The 19047-nt window shown below is 44.6% G+C and overlaps 1 protein-coding gene across 3 annotated transcripts in view; it reads left to right on the forward strand.

The window, feature by feature from the left end:
* The first annotated feature begins 463 nt into the window (after positions 1–463).
* The window catches only part of PLPPR1 (phospholipid phosphatase related 1), a 474199-nt gene continuing 455615 nt past the window's right edge, over positions 464–19047 (forward strand). For all 3 annotated transcript variants that reach the window (XR_012221525.1, XM_073552427.1, XM_073552428.1), the window contains exon 1: positions 464–761. The gene's annotated coding sequence lies outside the window, so the exon portion shown is untranslated. The remainder of the gene's footprint in view (positions 762–19047) is intronic.

Raw genomic sequence — 19047 nt, forward strand, 5'->3', positions numbered from 1 at the left:
TCAGCTCTCATACGACCCATTAGCCCTGATTCTACCTCTGTCCTAGGTGCTGATCATGGAGCACTCCCCCTCCAGGAGCAATGGACACATTTGGATGGTCCTCTGGGGCATCTCCACTATTACACATCTATTCATATGGTTTTCTTGTATCCAGATACTCGAAGGAAGGTACAAAATGACACAGCTGCTCGCAGTGAATGCAATCACAAGGGTTTTGTACATTTTTACTAAAATAATAATTCTGTATTGTAGTTCAGAGATCAGGGAACAGGTTTTTGGAGATGATGTGATGTTGAGCACCAAGGCTGGTAAAATCTAAGCGCCAACTGATGCTCTATTTTATTTTTACAGCAATTTTTCCTTTTCCCACTGGATGTGTTTGCATGCCTCAAAGAAAGACACTAATGACCTGCCCCGCGCATGCTCTTTGTGTGTGGTACTCCCCCTCCTCTTCCTCCTCCTCTCCTGAGCAAGTAGCTTTCTAATTCCTTCCATTAATACGAATAGGGGAAGCCTGAAAACCCAGGAGCTACAGTATTTGAAAAACACAGAGATGGACGGAGAAATGCATGGTTGATGCAAACATCTAGGATTACAAGGCTTCAGCGACAGCACCACCATGATCAGAAAATAAAAAGGGATATTATAGCGCAGAGCTGGCATCACAATGCCAACATTTGGGATTTTGTCTCGTGCAAGTTGGACTGTATATTGGGACTCTTAGCTGGACACACAGGCTGAAAGGGAAAGGGCACGGAAAGGTAAGAAGCACAATGATATGCTGTGACAAGCAAACAATGCTTGCATGGGGGATGCTTCCCCCAGATAATAAGAAGACGGAATCCTGTGCCAAAAGCGTGATGAGAGATGTGCCGTGTACCTGACATTATATCCGCACTGCTCGAAATAGCAAAGCCTTCCATAATAAGGGCACGCTACGTCCAATAATCCTACAATGCTTTATTGCTGAGCCACATTATGCAGAATACTGCAGCCTCGGATCCCAGCAAAGATTTATGTTCTGTCCAAAACCAGCCAATTCAGCCTTCCATTAATAGGTGCTACATTTGCATCTAAAGCTTCCTTTTCAGGCTGAGCGCCGTGGCATTCGGAACTGACAGGGTACAGATTGAATGTGCAGCCAGGTTGAAAACTAGTAAGGAAGATGCATGAAAATCAGCGTGAAATTTCAAAAACAAAGCGTTAGACACATGACGACCGAGCAGGGGGCCTCTCTTTTATTTTGCATGAACTGGAAAGGAGAAAAAAAAAGGGTGATACCGGGGTCACTCCTGGACATGCTGACTTATTATTTAATACCACCACAAAGTGTCTGCGAGCTTGTGAAATAAACCAGGGGGGCTGGTGTTGCTTTCAAATAATCATTGGCGGCCACATTCCCTGGGGATTGAAGGCAATCTGCACAGGGAAATTGCATTTTTAATGACAGGAGGATGGATGGAATATTTGGGAACATGTGATTGAATATATATTATATAGAATTGTCCACTCTTAAAAATAAAAAATATTATTATTAATAATAATATTAATATTACTATCCACATTTAATTATAGTGAAAGATACATATACAGTAAATATATATATATATATATATATATGTATATATATATATATATATATATATATATATATTGGCTGCTAGAATATATTTTAAGCCAAATAATGCACAGTTTAAAGACAAATAAAGACCCTGTAGTAGCATCTGGTGTGCATTTATTTCACATTCGGGGGCACATACAATGGAAAGGTTTGCCATGAATGGAGAGGGGGGGTTGGTGCAAGCTGCTCACTAACTACTTAGGAGTGGAAGCAGTGCAATCACTGTATAGTTTGGTGCTCCTGTCACTATAACCCGACCGTCCCCACTGTTGTGTCTCATGACTTAGATTGTGTTTCCTTTGTACTAATATTGGTGCGCGCTGAAAGTGAAATGTGAACCTCTTCTGCTTATTGATTCATCCGGTGGTGTGTGTGTAATTTGTGCGAGGAGGCATTTTAGTAACTGTGGTTATTTCTGCACAGGGAGCAATTATAATGTCAATTATTAGCAATTACATTAAGGAATATTACTATAGGAGTAATGTGCAGAAGTTGCTGTGCAATATAAAATCCCGGCTGACCTAAGACAGGTACACGGTTTACATACGGGAGTGTAGTGTAAAGGAAAAATCATGTCATTACTATAATTAAGTCTTATATGCTCTCAGAAACAACTGCACTCCATGTTACGGCAGACCGCTCCATCGTGAGAGTGTGTGGGCCGCACATTATCACGATTGCCTGAAATTCACTGCTCAAGAGGGTGGTCACCTGACCACATTCATGCAATTTTTATACTCGCTAACACGTGCCAACTAGACATGTCCGACTTCTCTCAGTTCAATTCTTTTGAGAGAAACTGGGTAAGTCTAGTCTGCAGATGACTGTAACGGTACAAACATGTGGACATGTGACTACCCACTAATATCGGAAATCACGACAAAGCTCAACAGCTTACAATTACATAGAGTGACTGCAGACTTTTGTCCCAAGCCCAGACAATCCATTTAATGATCCTCTACCTCAGGGGTCCCCAAACTTTGACTCACGGGTACATGCTGTGTGGCTCGTCTTTGTCTGCCAGCTTCATGCATTAACACCTGACCTACAGTGCCTTGCGAAAGTATTCGGCTCCCTGGAACTTTTCAACCTTTTCCCACAAATCATGCTTCAAACATAAAGATACCAAATGTAAGTTGTTGGTGAAGAATCAACAACAAGTAGGACACAATTGTGAAGTTGATTGGTTCTTTTAAATTTTTGTGGAAATTCAAAAACTGAAAAGTGGGGCATGCAATATTATTCGGCCCCTTTAACCTAATACTTTGTTGCGCCACCTTTTGCTGCGATTACAGCTGCAAGTTGCTTGGGGTATGTCTCTATCAGTTTTGTACATCGAGAGACTGAAATTCTTGCCCATTCTTCCTTGGCAAACAGTTCAAGATCAGTGAGGTTTGATGGAGATCATTTGTGAACAGCAGTTTTCAGCTCTTTCCACAGATTCTTGATTTTGACTCAGGTCTGGACTTTGACTTGGCCATTCTAACACCTGGATACGTTTATTTGTGAGCCATTCCATTGTAGATTTTGCTTTATGTTTGGGATCATTGTCTTGTTGGAAGACAAATCTCCGTCCCAGTCTCAGGTCTTTTGCAGACTCCAACAGGTTTTCTTCAAGAATGGTCCTGTGTTTGGCTCCATCCATCTTCCCATCAATTTTAACCATCTTCCCTGTCCCTGCTGAAGAAAAGCAGGCCAAAACCATGATGCTGTCACCACCATGTTTGACAGTGGGGATGGTGTGTTCAGGGTGATGGGATGTGTTGCCTTTACACCAAACATATCGTTTGGCATTGTTGCCAAAAAGTTCAATTTTGGTTTCATCTGACCAGAGCACCTTCTTCCACATGTTTGGTGTGTCTCCCAGGTGGCTTGTTGCAAACTTTAAGCGACACTTTTTATGGATATCTTTGAGAAATAGCTTTCTTCTTGCCACTATTCAATAAAGGTCAGATTTATGCAGTATATGATTGACTGTTGTCCTATGGACAGACTGTCCCACCTCAGCTGTAGATCTCTGCAGTTCATCCAGAGTGATCATGGGCCTCTTGGCTGCATCTCTGATCAGTCTTCTCCTTGTTTGAGATGAAAGTTTAGAGGGACGGCCAGGTCTTGGTAGATTTGCAGTGGTATGATACTCCTTCCATTTCAATATGATTGCTTGCACAGTGCTCCTTGGGATGTTTAAAGTTTTGGAAATCATTTTGTATCCAAATCCAGCTTTAAATTTCTCCACAACAGTATCACGGATCTGTCTGTTGTGTTCCTTGGTCTTCATGATGCTCTCTGTGCTTCAAAAAGAACCCTGAGACTATCACAGAGCAGGTGCATTTATATGGAGACTTGATTACACACAGGTGGATTATACTGTATTTATCATCATTAGTCATTTAGGACAACATTGGATCATTCAGAGATCCACAATGAACTTCTGGAGTGAGTTTGCTGCAATGAAAGTAAAGGGGCCAAATAATATTGCAGTCCCCACTTTTCAGTTTTTGAATTTCCACAAAAATTTAAAATAACCAATAAATTTCGTTCAACTTCACAATTGTGTCCCACTTGTTGATTCTTCATCAAAAATTTACATTTGGTATCTTTATGCATGAAGCATGATATGTGGGAAAAGGTTGAAAAGTTCCTAGGAGCCGAATACTTTCTCACGGCACTGTAGAAGACAGCTATGAGAAGAAGGTCTCTGGATGATGACTTCTTTTGGAGTAGCCCTGCACATATAGGTTGATACTGCCAGTTAGAGGAGTGCTTGAAGCTGGATGCAACAGTGTGATAAGTTGATAAGTTTGCTTGATACAAGAATATTAAATATAGAGTAAAGTGGGAATGCCTAGATGCAAGTATGCTTCCCATAAGGGATGAGGGTACTAGATTTTGATGTGCCTTCTGTGGGAATGCTTGTCATTATACTGGTAATGGGGAACACTGGATATCACTACTGGGTAGGGGAGCGCTGAATGTGGCTCGTGACATCTCTCTGTGGTAAACTTGACTTTCACGATAAGAAAGATTGGGGATTACTGCTCTTCTTGTTCAGATTATGTTAAATCTGACCATGAATATGTCAGAAGTTGTTGCTCTAAAAATGATATTGACAAGAAAGGCAATCACATTGGTTGTCTTTTTTGAATGAGCATGTCAGCAGATGGTCAGCTATAACTTTTATCTGTATGCTCAATCAAGAACAAACAGCAATATACTATAATTTTAATACATATTGATCATGTACAGCTAGTATGACTGTATTTTTTTTTTTTCTGCAAAAATATCTACTCTCCAAAACAGAAACATGTCATGCCGATATACCTGTAAGTAAACATATTTGGCAAACTCTGCATATTCCTCTAACTTCTTATTGACTTACATATGGACTTCCTTAAAAATAAAACTAAATGTAGAAAGTGCAAATAAATCCTCTCTTCAATCAATTTCTTGGCCTTTTCCTGTGCTTATTAGTGATGAGCAAAGGTGCTCTGATGAGGTATTATCCAAGCCTGCTCAGGTGCTAGCCGAGCGTCTTCGGTGTGCTCTAATACTACGTTCGAGTTCCCGTGGCTACATGTCTCACAGCTGTTCAATAGACGCAACACATGCAGGGATTACATAACAAACAGACAATCCCCGCATGTGTTGTGACTGTCGAACAGCCGTGAGACATGTAGCCACGGGGACTCGAACATGGTATTAGAGCACACTGAAGACATTCATGCTCGGATAACACTTTAATATCAGAGCTAGAGTTGAGCGAAACAGGTACGTCAGATTCAAAAATCGCCGACTTTCGCCAAAGTCAGGTTTAGTCGATCGAAACCTGACCATAACTCCGAGCCGAGCGAGAAAGGTGCGTTTCAAATAATGCTTCCAGCGCCTATTCTCAGCCAATGATGGAGGACGCACACAGTGGGCAACGTGATGACATGGGCAGCGGCCACCACCATCTTAGAGAAGGGCATTGAAGTGATTGGCTGGCTTTGGTGTTACAGTGGCTATAAAAGGCCGACCGCCATCTTACTTCTGCCAATCTTAGAATAGGGAGAGGTGCTGCTGCTGATTCTGAATAAGGGCGAGCGTTAGGCAGGGAAGAAAAAAAAATTGCTTCTGCTGATTAGCGCTTTTCACTGTACAGTGTGCAGTGAAAGGGGAGGATTTTTGTTGTGTGCAGCAGCGCTGGTGGTGATTAGGCTGCCTTTTAAGGCTACCTGCTAGCTGCATTGCTGTGTGCACACTGCTGTTCAAACTGCTTTTTTCAAAGCACTCCATCTTTTATTATTTTGTTCTGGTGAGTTACCGAGCGTTCATTTTTTCACACACCGTATAGCGGTGTACGCTCCTCACACACTACCATGTACTGGCTGGTATCACGGACAAATACAAGCAATCTGTGTGTGACTCTGGAAAAACAAGCCCAGGAGATTTTCCATTTTTCCAGACCTACACCTTATAGAGCTGTCCGCTTTTCAAACAGTTTTGTATATCTGGTGTTTGCTTACGCTCAAAACTATACAGAGACAGCGTGTGTCACTCCGTATAAAAATAGACAGAGATTGACAATTTTCCATACAGACACCGTTTAGCGGTGTACGCTCCTCACACACTACCGTGTACTGACTGGTATCATGGACAAATACAAGCTATCTGTGTGTGACTCTGGATAAACAAACCGAGGAGATTTTCCATTTTTCCAGACCTACACCTTCTCAAGCTGTCCGATTTTCAAACAGTTTCGTATATCTGCTGTTTGATTACGCTCAAAACTATACATAGACAGCGTGTGTCACTCCATATAAAAATAGATGGAGATAGACAATTTTCCATACAGACACCGTATAGCGGTGTACGCTCCTCACACACTAACGTGTACCGGCTGGTATCACGGACAAATAGAAGCTATCTGTGTGTGACTCTGGAAAAACAAGCCCAGGAGATTTTCCATTTTTCCAGACCTACACCTTATAGAGCTGTCCGCTTTTCAAACAGTTTCATATATCTGCTGTTTGATTACGGTCAAAACTATACAGAGACAGCGTGTGTCACTCCATATAAAAATAGACGGAGATTGACAATTTTCCATACAGACACCGTATAGAGCTGTCCGATTCTCAAACAGTATTGTTTATCTGCCGTTCGCATTACAGTCACATCTATACAGAGTCAGCATCTGTGTGTGACACTCCGTAAATACATATAGGGAGATTGTTAGTTACACAAAAACGTATACAGCTGTACACTTCTGATACAGTTCCATATATCTGCTTGTTGGATTACGGTCAAATACATACTGGGAGAGCGTCAGTGACTAACAAAATATATACGTAGATTTATTTTTTTAATACACCTTACACAGCTGGATGCTCCTCATACAGAACCATCTCTCTGCTGGTATTTTTGGTACATTTTCCCAAACATGAGGAAGTATGGTGGAAGAGGCCGCGGACGTGGGCAGAAGAGGAGGTGATGGATGACCCAGTTCTTGACCCGGATTGGCATCCATTGGGGGAGGAGCATGGTGCTGGCAATAGTTCAGATAAGGAGAAGGATCCGCAGCAGGCATTTACATTGCAGCAGCGGTTATCTGGCAGTCCCGTAGCTGTCCAAAGACGTGGACCAAAAACTAAAAGAGTTGCAGGACAGCTTGGCCAGACGGTCAACTTAGCACAGCGTGCAAGACCTGAAAATGTATACCATAGTAGGAAGAGTGCAGTGTGGCACTTCTTTGTCCAAAATCCTACTGATGAGGCAAAGGTTACCAGTAAGAAGTGCAGAAGGACCTTTAGCTGAGGTAAACAACTCAGAAATTTGAATACCAGTTGCATGCTTAGACATTTAATCAACATGCACTTGCAAACGTGGACAGACTACAAAACCTCAGGTAGCACATGTGCACCTGCTCCGACTGAAGGTAGCTAGCAACAACCCATTGCTTCCCCCACTGTCAGTCCACCGTTACCGTTAAGCACACCACCAGCACTAAATGTTGAGGTGTCGTCGCAAGGCCAAAGCACTCAGGGAATCACAATGGTTTTGCAACACAACAATGAATCTAGGCCATCACCACCAATAACATCACCAACCCCCTCTCACTCCGTCTGGTCCACCGCTACTTCCCCCATATGCAGCTCTCCAGTCCAGCTCACCCTACCAGACATTCTGAGTAGGACAAGAAAGTACTCATCCTCTCATCTGCATACACTGTGTTTGAACGCCTACATTGCCAAACTAATCTCATTAGAGATGATGCCCTACCGTTTGGTTGAAAGCGAAGCTTTCCACGAGCTCATGGCCTACGCAGTCCCACGCTATGACCTACCCAGTCGGCACTTCTTTTCTCAAAAAGCCATTCCAGCCCTCCCTCTGCATGTCAAAGACCGCATTGTCCATGCACTCAAGCAATCAGTGAGTGGAAAGGTGCACCTCACAACAGATGCATGGTCCAGTAGGCATGGCCAGGGCCGTTACATGTCCATCGCAGCGCACTGGGTTAATGTGCTGGATGCAGGCTCCAAAGGGGACAGCGGTGGTGGAACAGTGCTGCCTAACCCATGGTATAGGAAATAGTTGGCTGTAGGCTTTCGACCCTCCTCCTCCATAAGCGAAAGCTCGCCCACAGAGCACAGTCGCACAAGCACTCCATCCTCAGCTAGCAGTGTTGCACACGAGGTGTCCCACTATCGAACAGCTAGTGGCAAGCGTCAGCAGGCTGTTTTAAAGATGATGTTTTTGGGCGACAACAGACACACCGCGGAGGTACTGGCCGACTACTTGCAGCAACAAACTGAGTCATGGCTGGGCACTCTACACCTTGAGCCAGGCAAGGTAGTCAGTGATAATGGCCGTAATTTTGTGGCAGCCATAGCCCGTGCAAAACTCACACACATACCTTGCCTGGCTCACACTTTGAACCTGGTGGTGCAGTGCTTCCTTAATAATTATCCAGAGTTAACATCCCTGCTCCATATGGTGCAAAGACTCTGCTCGCACATCCATCGCTCAAATGTCCACTCCATTTGCATGCAGAAGCTGCAGCGATTGCTTCACCTCAACAAGCACCGCCTAATCATAGACGTTGCAACAAAGGTGGAACTCCACCCTGCACATGGTTGAGAGGCGGTGCGAACAGAAGCAGGCTGTAATGCATTTGTGGGAGGATACACGGGTAGGTAGTATGAGGGAAGACATGGAGTTGTTGGGTGTGCAGTGGTCAAGCTGAAAGACCTCTTTAGAGTCCTTCAGTGTTTTGAGGAATGCACATGGCTGGTAAGCGCAGACGACGCCATCATAAGCCTGAGCATCCCACTTATGCGTCTGCTCATGCAAAGTTTGACGCACATTAAGGAACTGGCATCTGCAGCGGAGGAGTAGGAGGGAAGCCTTGCTGACAGTCAGCCATTGTCTGGTCAGGGAACTGTCCTGGATGAGGTGGAGGAAGAGGAGGAGGAGGAGGATGATGAGGGGAATGATTATTTTGGGCAGGAGGATGCTTCTCAGGGGGCAAGAGAAAATGTTGGTGTTCCAAGGTCAGGTACAGTGTTTGTGTGTGACTGTAGGGATGTGGATTTGCCAGAAAATGCTCCTCCACCCTGCAGTGGCAGTGCATTATTGACACCTGGAACATTGACCCATATGTGCGATTATGCCTTGCGGATCCTAAAAAGGGGCCAGCATCCTCGATCCACGCTACAAAGGCAAATTACACAATATCATGCTACAGGAGAACCTAGAGATAATATTGGCTAACAAACAAGCAACTCAGGTAAACCATTTGTTTGAGGCTTTCCCAGCACACAGCAGCGGTGCTGGTTCTCCCATGAGCCGTAGTGTGCATAATGGAAGAGGTATTCGTGGTGCACACAGCCGAAGTGGCGTTGGAGACAGGGGTTTAATGACCATGTTGTGGAATGATTTCTCAAGTACCGCTCACACGACTGCATTGATTACAAGTGACAGGAGACAGCAGTTGTCAACCATGGTTATAAACTACTTCTTCCATATCGATGTTCTGCCTCACAGGTCATTCCCCTTTGACTATTGGACCTTTAAACTGGACACCTGGCCTGAATTGGCACACTATACCTTACAGGAGCTCGCTTGCCCTGCTGCTAGTGTGTTATCTGAAAGAGTCTTCAGTGCTGCTGGATCAATCCTGACAGAAAAAAGGACCGTCTGTCGACCCAAAATGTTGATGATCTAACCTTCATTAAAATGAACCATGCATGGGTTTCAAAGGATTTTGTCCCACCTTCCCCTGATGACACATAGGTTGCAAGAAAACTGCCTCGCTTTTGTCCTCCTCTTCCTCGGACTTGCCCAATTCCGCCATTTGCAGCAGCTGAATGTCCAGCCTACACATCAACATATACTATTTTTTAAAGCTCACTAACTGGGCTGCCCACCCCCCCAAGGCCTGGGGTCAACACCTGGCGCACCCGGGCAAGTGCCGTTGCTCTGAACAGTTGGATGGGCCCACTGATGGCCGACGGCACTGGCACAGGGCCCCTCATAGAACAATACAGTGTCTCTGACGGTGGGGGGGCCCACTCGCCGTCAGACACACCAGCGTACTATGAAAGGCCCTGTGCCAGTACCGTCGCCCACGAGTGTGCCCCCCCCTGCTTGGTCATGGCCACAGCACTTGCAAGTTGCAATGCTTACCTCTCCCTGCTCCACCACTGTGTAGTCTGGCCAGTTAAATCCTTCACAGGGACAGCCACTAGAAATTTGGTGTATTGATCAATGATGGTTAAGATGTAGCTATTGCCTGTTATGCTGGCCTCTACCTTCAGATGATCAATGGCTATCATTTGTAATGGACGTCAACTTACAAGCGGATGCAGTAGTGCTTTATGATCACCTTTCACAGTTGTGATAGTCACAGATGTGTGACATTCCTGCCACCATTTTTCAATGTCTCCTCTCATGCCAATACAATCGAATCGCCTACGGCCTGTGGCTTCCGTCTTTTGCACTCCAAAATGACCAGACACATCATGATAGGCAGTGAGGACCATGTCTACATCTCTCCCTGTGATCACAATTTGATAGAGATGAGTAACAGTGATGTGATCCACGCTACTGCGATAAAGCAATCCTTTCTTCACAAAGAACCGTTTTCGCTGTCTCCACAGACACAGTAATTGAGGGTCTACATCGCCTCTGCAACACATACCGGGAGGTTTTTCCACGATGAGTAATTCCTAAATTTCTGCTAACACTCGACTTTCCATCTGTCCTTGTATCCATGTAGTTTCCAGTAGCGGAGAGTCTGGACTGGCTTACTGAGATTGAAATATATATGAAGATTTAAAAGTACCACAACACTGTATACTGTTGTACCCTTTGAATATCTTCCCTTTTTCTACTTTTTAAATTCTGGTGTAATACATAGTGAGCCTGTTAGTGTCTGTGTCTGATTCCGGAAGTATAGCCGGAAATTTACAATTACCCCTAGACTGGATACACCTGGTATGTGCTGATACAGAACCTTTGTTCAAAATTTTGTATTACGGTATCATCCATAGTGAGTGAACGTGTGTGGTTTACGCCTTCTATATAAACAGTGAATCGGAGATACCAATTTTTACCCTATACTCGATACAGCTTGTATCTTGTTATACAGTACCTTTGTTCGACTTTTAATATTACGGTCAAATCCATACTGGGTAAGCATCTTAGAGTGACTACGGGACTATGTATACGGAGATTTCAATTGTACCCTATAATATATATACTTGCTATCTTGTTATCCAGTACCTTCTTTACAACATTTTTTTTATTATAGTCAAACCCAGACTGAGTGAGCGTCTGAGGGTGACTCCGGAAATATATACCGAGATTTCATATTTGGCCAACACTGTATATAGCTGTACGCTTCTGATACAGTAACCTTTTTTGCTATTTAGATTCTGGTGTAATCCATAATGAGCCTGTGAACGTCTGTCTGTTACTCCGGAAATGTATTTGGAGCTTTAAGATTCCTCCAACACTGTATACAGCTGTATGCTTGTGTTACATTACCCATTTACAACTTTTCATATTCTTGTGTAATCCATACTGGGCCTGAGAGCGTTTGTGTCTGCCTCCTGAAATATATACGGAGAGTCATAATGTTTACACTATACAATATATACCTTGAATCTGGTGATATTGTACCCTTTTTCAACTTTTTATTTTATTGTGTAATCCATACTGAGCCTGTGAGTGTCTGTGTATGACTCATGAAATATATATGGAGATTTACTGATATCCCTAAACTGTATAGAGCTGTACGCTTCAGATACAGTACCATATATCTGCTGGTATTTTGGGTCCATTTTCCAAAACATGAGGAAGTATGGTGGAAGAGGACGTGGATGTGGGCGTGGAGGGCCACTGGTACTGATGGTAGTGGTGGTGCATCTGCTGGTAGTGCCAAAAACACAATAGCAGCTAAGGCAGGAGGTGTTGAGCCTGTGTGATGGTGTAGCTCCAGAAGGCCTGTAACTTGGCTCCCTTTTCTGGGAGTAGGTAGACTGCTTTTAAAGCAGGAGCATCAGGAACTGTTTTTGGCTTACATTGCTGAAACAGCCTCTAGCTCTATCGCCTCCTCTTCTGAAGTTTCAAAAAATGCAAGCACTGAGTCATCAGTGCAGGCTTCTGGTCAGGACCAACCCCTTTCCTTGGGTCCTTCACCCACACCAAAAGTGAAGGATGCAGCAGCACACACTTCAGATTACTCCATGGAGCTCTTTCACATGCCATGCCTGGGTTAATTAAAAATGGGGCCCATCATATACTGGAGCATTCCAAATGGGGGACATCAGACACTGGAGCAGCATTTACGGGGCCCATTATACACTGGAGCATTAGAAATGGGGCCCATTATATATGGAGCATTATTTGGGCCCATCATACACTGGAGCATCATCCATGAGGCCCATCATATACTGGAGCATTATAAATGGGGCAGATCAGACACTGGAGCATCATCTATGGGGCACATTATACACTGGAGCATTAGAAATGGGGCCCATTATATATGGAGCATTATTTGGGCCCATCAAACACTGGAGCATCATCCATGAGGCCCATCATATACTGTAGCATTATGTGGAGCTCATCATATACTGTATGGAACATTATATGTGACCAGTTATTCTGTATGGAGAAATATATGGGCCTCATTACTCTGTATGGCACACTATGCGGTGGCCATAATACTGTATGGAGTAATATACTGTCCTTTTTTTGAGCTATTGTACAATTTAAAATAGATCAGTCATGTCATGTAAGCAGTGAAGTATTTGTCATTGTACTATACCTATATTTCTGTGCCGTATCAGAGCATCATTGTTAGGAACAACGGAACGCACTAAATAAAAATAAATAATAAAGTGCGTTCGCCGCTCGGGGTCCAGCGTGCAGTAGGTGCTACACCGCTGCTAGGTAATGACAGACGAGCAATATGGCGGTATAATAAGCACGGGTGAGACTTCGCCTGAAGTGCACAAAGCGGGCTCTGCTCACACACAGAGGCGCCGCAACATAAACATACGAAAATGCTGAGCCTTTTAGTGTCACAGACCACAGGGAAATGCACACATGGTATCTGGTCACAGGAGCAGGACCCAAGGCAGAGGAGCTGCGTCCATCTAGACCTACCGTGCGTGCGGCATCGCTATTGTGGATGCCAAGGAGGGCTGCAACTGCAGCGCGGCGTAGGGCACAGCCGCTGGTCGACAAAGCTAGGAGGCAGGCGCAATGTCGGACGCTAGAGTAGAGGTGCGGTGTGCACAGTGGCCTAAGGCTTGCCACTGACTGGCACTGACTGCTGCACTAATTCCTTATCCACAATATCAGAGAGAAGGGGCTTCAAATGAGTCAGTCACCAGATGCATACATCCGTCACCATTCACACATTTAGCTTGAAAAGTCAATACTAGCGCATGGCCGAACGGTCATGCGTGCTTTTTATAGCCGTGCGGGACCTTCCAGATCTCTGAGATGGACCAATGAGATCTGGAGCAGGACCTGGGCACATGATTCCTGATCTCCAATGGGAGATCGCCTCGTGAGCATGCCCAGTAGGAGCACAGAGGAACTTAGTCTCTGGAGCGGTCTGCTGCAAAGTAATCTTCTCTGCAGTAGATAGACTGCAGGAGACAGCAGAATGTGAGGCTCTTGATTCCTGCAGAGCAGACGCAGAAACCAGACGCCTAACACTACCCCCCCTCCTAGGGCCCCCTCCCCTCTGAGCCTTCCAATCCACCACCTTGTGCCCATCAGAGGCATAGGTCTCAGACTCGTCCGAAGGCAAGTCTGATGTCCCGGTAGATGACATGGAAAACCGGGACACGTGGAAGGTGTCAGAGGCGGCAAGATCGCCAGGTTTAAGAAGGGACACGTGGGAGACAACGTGATCGGCAAAACCGCCCAGAGCATAGGTTGAAGTGGAACGCTGCGGTGTGTCGGTGGACTTTTCCACTCTCTGTTTAAGGAGGCTATCCCGAGCACATGAGGCGCATGCCCGAATATATTTTTTAATGTCCCGAGCCCTGTGCGGCCACCAATACGACCCTGCCAGGGGTTTTGTGGTCTGCATGTAGCCACAGTGACCACCCGCCCTAGACGCGTGTGCCCACGCGAGAACCTTCAGCCGAAGGCGAGGGGGAACAAAGGTCTTGCCCGGTGGCACAGAGCACATACACTAATGCTTATATCTTATTTTGTTCAGTTTGCAATCAAAATGGAACAATGTGTCTCTGGAGATCAGCCATATACCCCTCCTTCTCCACACTGTCCTGGGTCTGGCTGTAAGACATCTGGCTGCAGATGGAGCCTCCTCTCTCCACCCTGTCTCCTGTTTGGACACAAAAATGGTTCACACAATCTTGATTAAGCTGATCTTGAAATTGAACTTGGACTGATCTTGAGTTTATCAATCATTTTATTGAGGAACTAAATGTACATGTCTGAATGTCTACAGTTTGTTAACAGATACAACTCTAAAGGTACTGTCACACTTAGCGATGCACCAGCGATCCCGACCAGCGATATAACGCGGTCAGGATCGCTGGTGCATCGCTAAGTGGTCGCTAGTGAGCTGCCACACAGGCAGATCTCACCAGCGACATCGAAGGGGTCGGAGGTTGCTACTTACCTGTCACACTAGGCGATCCTGACGTCCTCCCGCCCGGCTCCACGCTTGTCGCTCGTCTCTCCACAGGAAGCGCCGCAGGAAGCTGACGACGAGAAATGGTCCAGGACGTTCTCGCGCGATCAGCGATAACCAGCGGGGGAGCGGGTCGTAGGTAAGTATCAGACATGGCAATATCGCTAGCAATATCACTACAACGTCACAAGTTATAGCGATATTGCTAGCGATATTGCTAAGTGTGATAGTACCTTAAGGCTTTTGTTCTCATGCGTCATAATTGCAGTAGAAAATTGTGGAATATTTGAGTTGAAAGCTACAGCGAATCTGTGGTAAAATCCACACATACAGGTGGATTTTCACATGGATTTCACCTTGTTCATTGAAAGAATTAAATCTGAAGTAAAAATAAGCAACATAAATTGAATTTCTGCAGGTTTTAAAATGTAAAAATACTAACATTTTTACCGGTGTGTGCATGAGATTTGGTAACATCTCATCCATGTTGTAAATACTGTTATATGCTGGATATTTTTTACCTGGAAGGTACAGACCGGTAGTTTACAGCTTATCTACTCCAATATATCCCAAAGATTTAGCTGAGCTTCTATAATGCAAGGTTACTACCACATTGATTTATGTGAAAGGGAGTATACGCTTCATCAAGTAAATGTACATTACCTGGTTAAGCCCTTTCCCGAGATGCACCATATATTTACTTCAGAATTAATGGTAATGTACAGCCAGGCTCCTACTTCAACTCCATTCTCATCTCCTTAACCCCTTTGATGCTGTGCTATTGATGCCGCTCACTCACTATGCAATTACAACTCAATTGTGGAGTGACGGTGGGTTGTCCTAGCATCTAGGGCCCAAATGAAGGAGCATTGGACTCCAGTCCTGGTACTCCAAAGGCAGGGCTCGATGGCGGAAAGGACTTCATGCACATTAAACTAACGTCAGCTAGACCAATATTGGCAGGCTTGGCCAACATTGTAATGTCAATGTGGGCCTCCCGACTCTATCCTGATAGGTGATGTCAGGAAAGATAAGGATACATGTCCGATTTTGGACTGCTGAAACTTATGTTCTCTGCAACTTAAGCCACAGACAGCGCTGGCAACGGCTCTCTCATAGAGAGCGCTCGTGTGAATACACAGTGTATTGCACAAGTGATCGAATGAGTGCACTATTAAGTCCCCTATTGAGACTTAAAAAAAAATATTTTAAAAAAATTCCCCAAGATTAAAGCTTAACTTTTTTCTCATTTGTTTCATAAAAAATGTAAATAATAATGAAAAGTAATAATTATTTGCATTCCACATCCATTACAATTCAATCTAAAACTGCAAATTATTTATACCGCATTGTGAAAAAGATAGGAATTAAAAAAACAAAAAACAAAAACAAATGAATGTCAGAAAAGGGTTAGAGGTGTTGTCCAGTATTATTTTGTTTCCATCTAAGAAGAAAAATGATGGTTTCACCCTCTGCTCCCAGAACTGGTGGTAACATCATGCGAGTGCAGCAGCTAATCATTAGTTGTTAAAGCAGTGAACAATGAATCATAGCTGCAGCTGCGGCAGTGACATTATATACTTGTTAGAAATAGAGAGTTAGCAACTGAAGAAAATTTAAAGGGGTTGTCTGGTCAAAATCGATAAGTCTGCTGTCACTCTTTGTTTCTGCAGACTTATGAATCCCCCCAGCACACACACTGTTTCGGAGTGGAGACATCAGGGTATATATACATACTCCCCGCCAGTGGGCGCAACCTCTCTTCCATACTTATATGGAAAGAAGTTGTGCCCTCTTATTGACCACGCCCACTGGTTTGTCCCGTCACTAGATGGGGCGCGGCCTCACTCAATACAAGTGTATTGTTCCAGGTTAGAAACCATCGAATTGCTGCAGCGCATAGTGCACTTATCGACTTGGACCAGACAACCCTTTAACTGGTGTCCCTTTTCAGTATGCCAAGTTACTGTATATACTCTAAGTCCATGTATAAACATTGAGTTTTTTGTGAGCTTTTTACCTCAGTATCTGTAAGCCAAAACAAAGAGTGGGTGATAAATACAGAAGTGGTGACGAGTTTCTATCATACTTTTCCTGTGATTGCTCCTCTCCTGGTTTTGGCTTACTGATACTGAGTTAAAAAACTCATACTGACAGTGGGAATGTGGTCTAAGGGTATGTGCACAAAACATTTTTTGTTTTCAGGAGTGCGTACCGACAGGGATTTTCAAGAGGAAGATGCTTCAGGAAATGCTGTTTTACTTTGGTGCTTTTGTAAGGAGGTGGCAGGAACCCTCGTCTGCCTCCTCTCCCCTATGTGCAGTTCACTGTATTAACCCCTTCTCGGCCAATGACGCCACATAGGCATCATGAAAAGTCGTGCCAATCCGACCAGTGACGTCTATGTGGCATCATGAATTAATTGCCCTCCTGCGGGTCGGGTGACCTGGATCACTGAAAGGTCACCCTACCAGCACGCACAGGAGGCTTTGTACTTCACCACAGGGGGGTGGCTTAGCCCCCGCCCCCCGTGGCTACGATCACTCTGATTGGCTGTTGAAAGTGAAACAGCCAATCAGAGCAATAATAATATTTCACCAATGATATTTGGTGAAATATTACAATCCAGTCATGCCCGATGCTGCAGTAGCATGGGGCATGGCTGGAGACCATGATCTGACCCCCCCACATCGACTGATGGTGGCAATGTGCTGCCGCCACCGACTGACAGCGGCGATCGGCCACCGCCATCAGTATTTGCTCCCCCTCCACTTCCCCTCGCTTCCCTGTGCCTTCCGATCCCCCACCTATCGCCCCCCCAGTACCTCCTGAGACCTGGTACCTCCCGGTGTCCTGCCGTCTTCTTTCCATGGGTGCCGCCATCTTACAAAATGCGGTAGTTTATGACAGTGATCAAAATGTATCACTGTGATCAAAATACAAAAAAAGTAAATAGGTAGGTACACATAATAAAATAAAGAAAATATATTTATTTTTCTTTAGGGTTAGAATTAGGGTTAGGGTTAGGGTTAGAATTAGGGTTAGGGTTAGAATTAGGGTTAGGGTTGCAATTAGGGTTAGGGTTGCAATTAGGGTTAAGTGTTAGAATTAGGGTTAGGGTTAGAATTAGGGTTAGGGTTGGAATTAGGGTTAGGGTTGGAATTAGGGTTGGGGTTGGGATTAGGGTTGGGATTAGGGTTAGAGTTGGAATTATTGTTAGCGTTGGAATTAGGGTTAAGATTAGGGTTAGGGGTGTGTTGGGGTTGGGATTAGGCTTTGGCTTGTGGTTAGGGTTATGGTTGAGATTAGGGTTAGGGGTGTGTCGAGGTTTGGGTTGGGATTAGGGTTAGGGGTGTGTTGGGGAAAGGGTTCAGTTAGAATTGAGGGGGATTGCACTATCTAGGCACACCAGGGGGTCTCCAAACGCGACATGGCACCACCATTGATTCCAGCCAATTTTGCATCCAAAAAATCATCAGTGTTCCCTTCCGAGCCCCGACTTATACCCAAACAGTGGTTTACCCCAACATATGGGGTATCAGCGTACTCAGAAAAATTGCACATCAACTTTGGGGGTCTAATTTCTCCTATTACCCTTGGGAAAATAAAATTTGGGCTCTAAAAACTGATATTTGTGGAAAAAAAATGATTTTTTATTTGCACGGCTCTGGCTATGGCTATGGTGTCACTTGTGGGGGGTTTCCACTGTTTAGGCATATCAGGGGCTCTGCAAACAGAACATGGTGTCCGATCTTAATTCCAGCCAATTCTGCATTGAAAAAGTCAAACGTCACTCTTCCCTTCCAAGCTCTACCGTGCACCCAAACAGAGGATTACCCCCACATATGGAGTATCAGCCTACTCAGGACAAATTGCATAACAACTTTTGGGGTCCAGTTCCTCTTGCTACCCCTGGTAAAATAAAAAATTGGGGCAAAAAGATCATTTTTTGTGAAAAAAAATATATTTATTTTTTCGGCTCTACGTTATAAACTTCTGTGAAGCACTTGGGGGTTCAAAGTGCTGACCACTCATCTAGATAAGTTCCTTAGGGGGTCTAGTTTTGAAAATGGTGTCACTTGTGTGGGGTTTCCACTGTTTAGGCACATCAGAGGCTCTGCAAATGTAACATGACACCCGCAGACCATTCCATCAAGTCGGCATTTCAAAACGTCACTACTTCCCTTCCGAGACCCGACGTGTGCCCAAACAGTGGTTCCTCCCACATATGGGGTACCAGCGTACTCAGGACAAACTGAACAACAAC

This window comes from Dendrobates tinctorius, unplaced genomic scaffold (genome assembly GCF_039654945.1).
Source record: "Dendrobates tinctorius isolate UK_male_01 unplaced genomic scaffold, ASM3965494v1 ptg000191l, whole genome shotgun sequence".
In the NCBI taxonomy this organism is placed as follows: domain Eukaryota; kingdom Metazoa; phylum Chordata; class Amphibia; order Anura; family Dendrobatidae; genus Dendrobates; species Dendrobates tinctorius.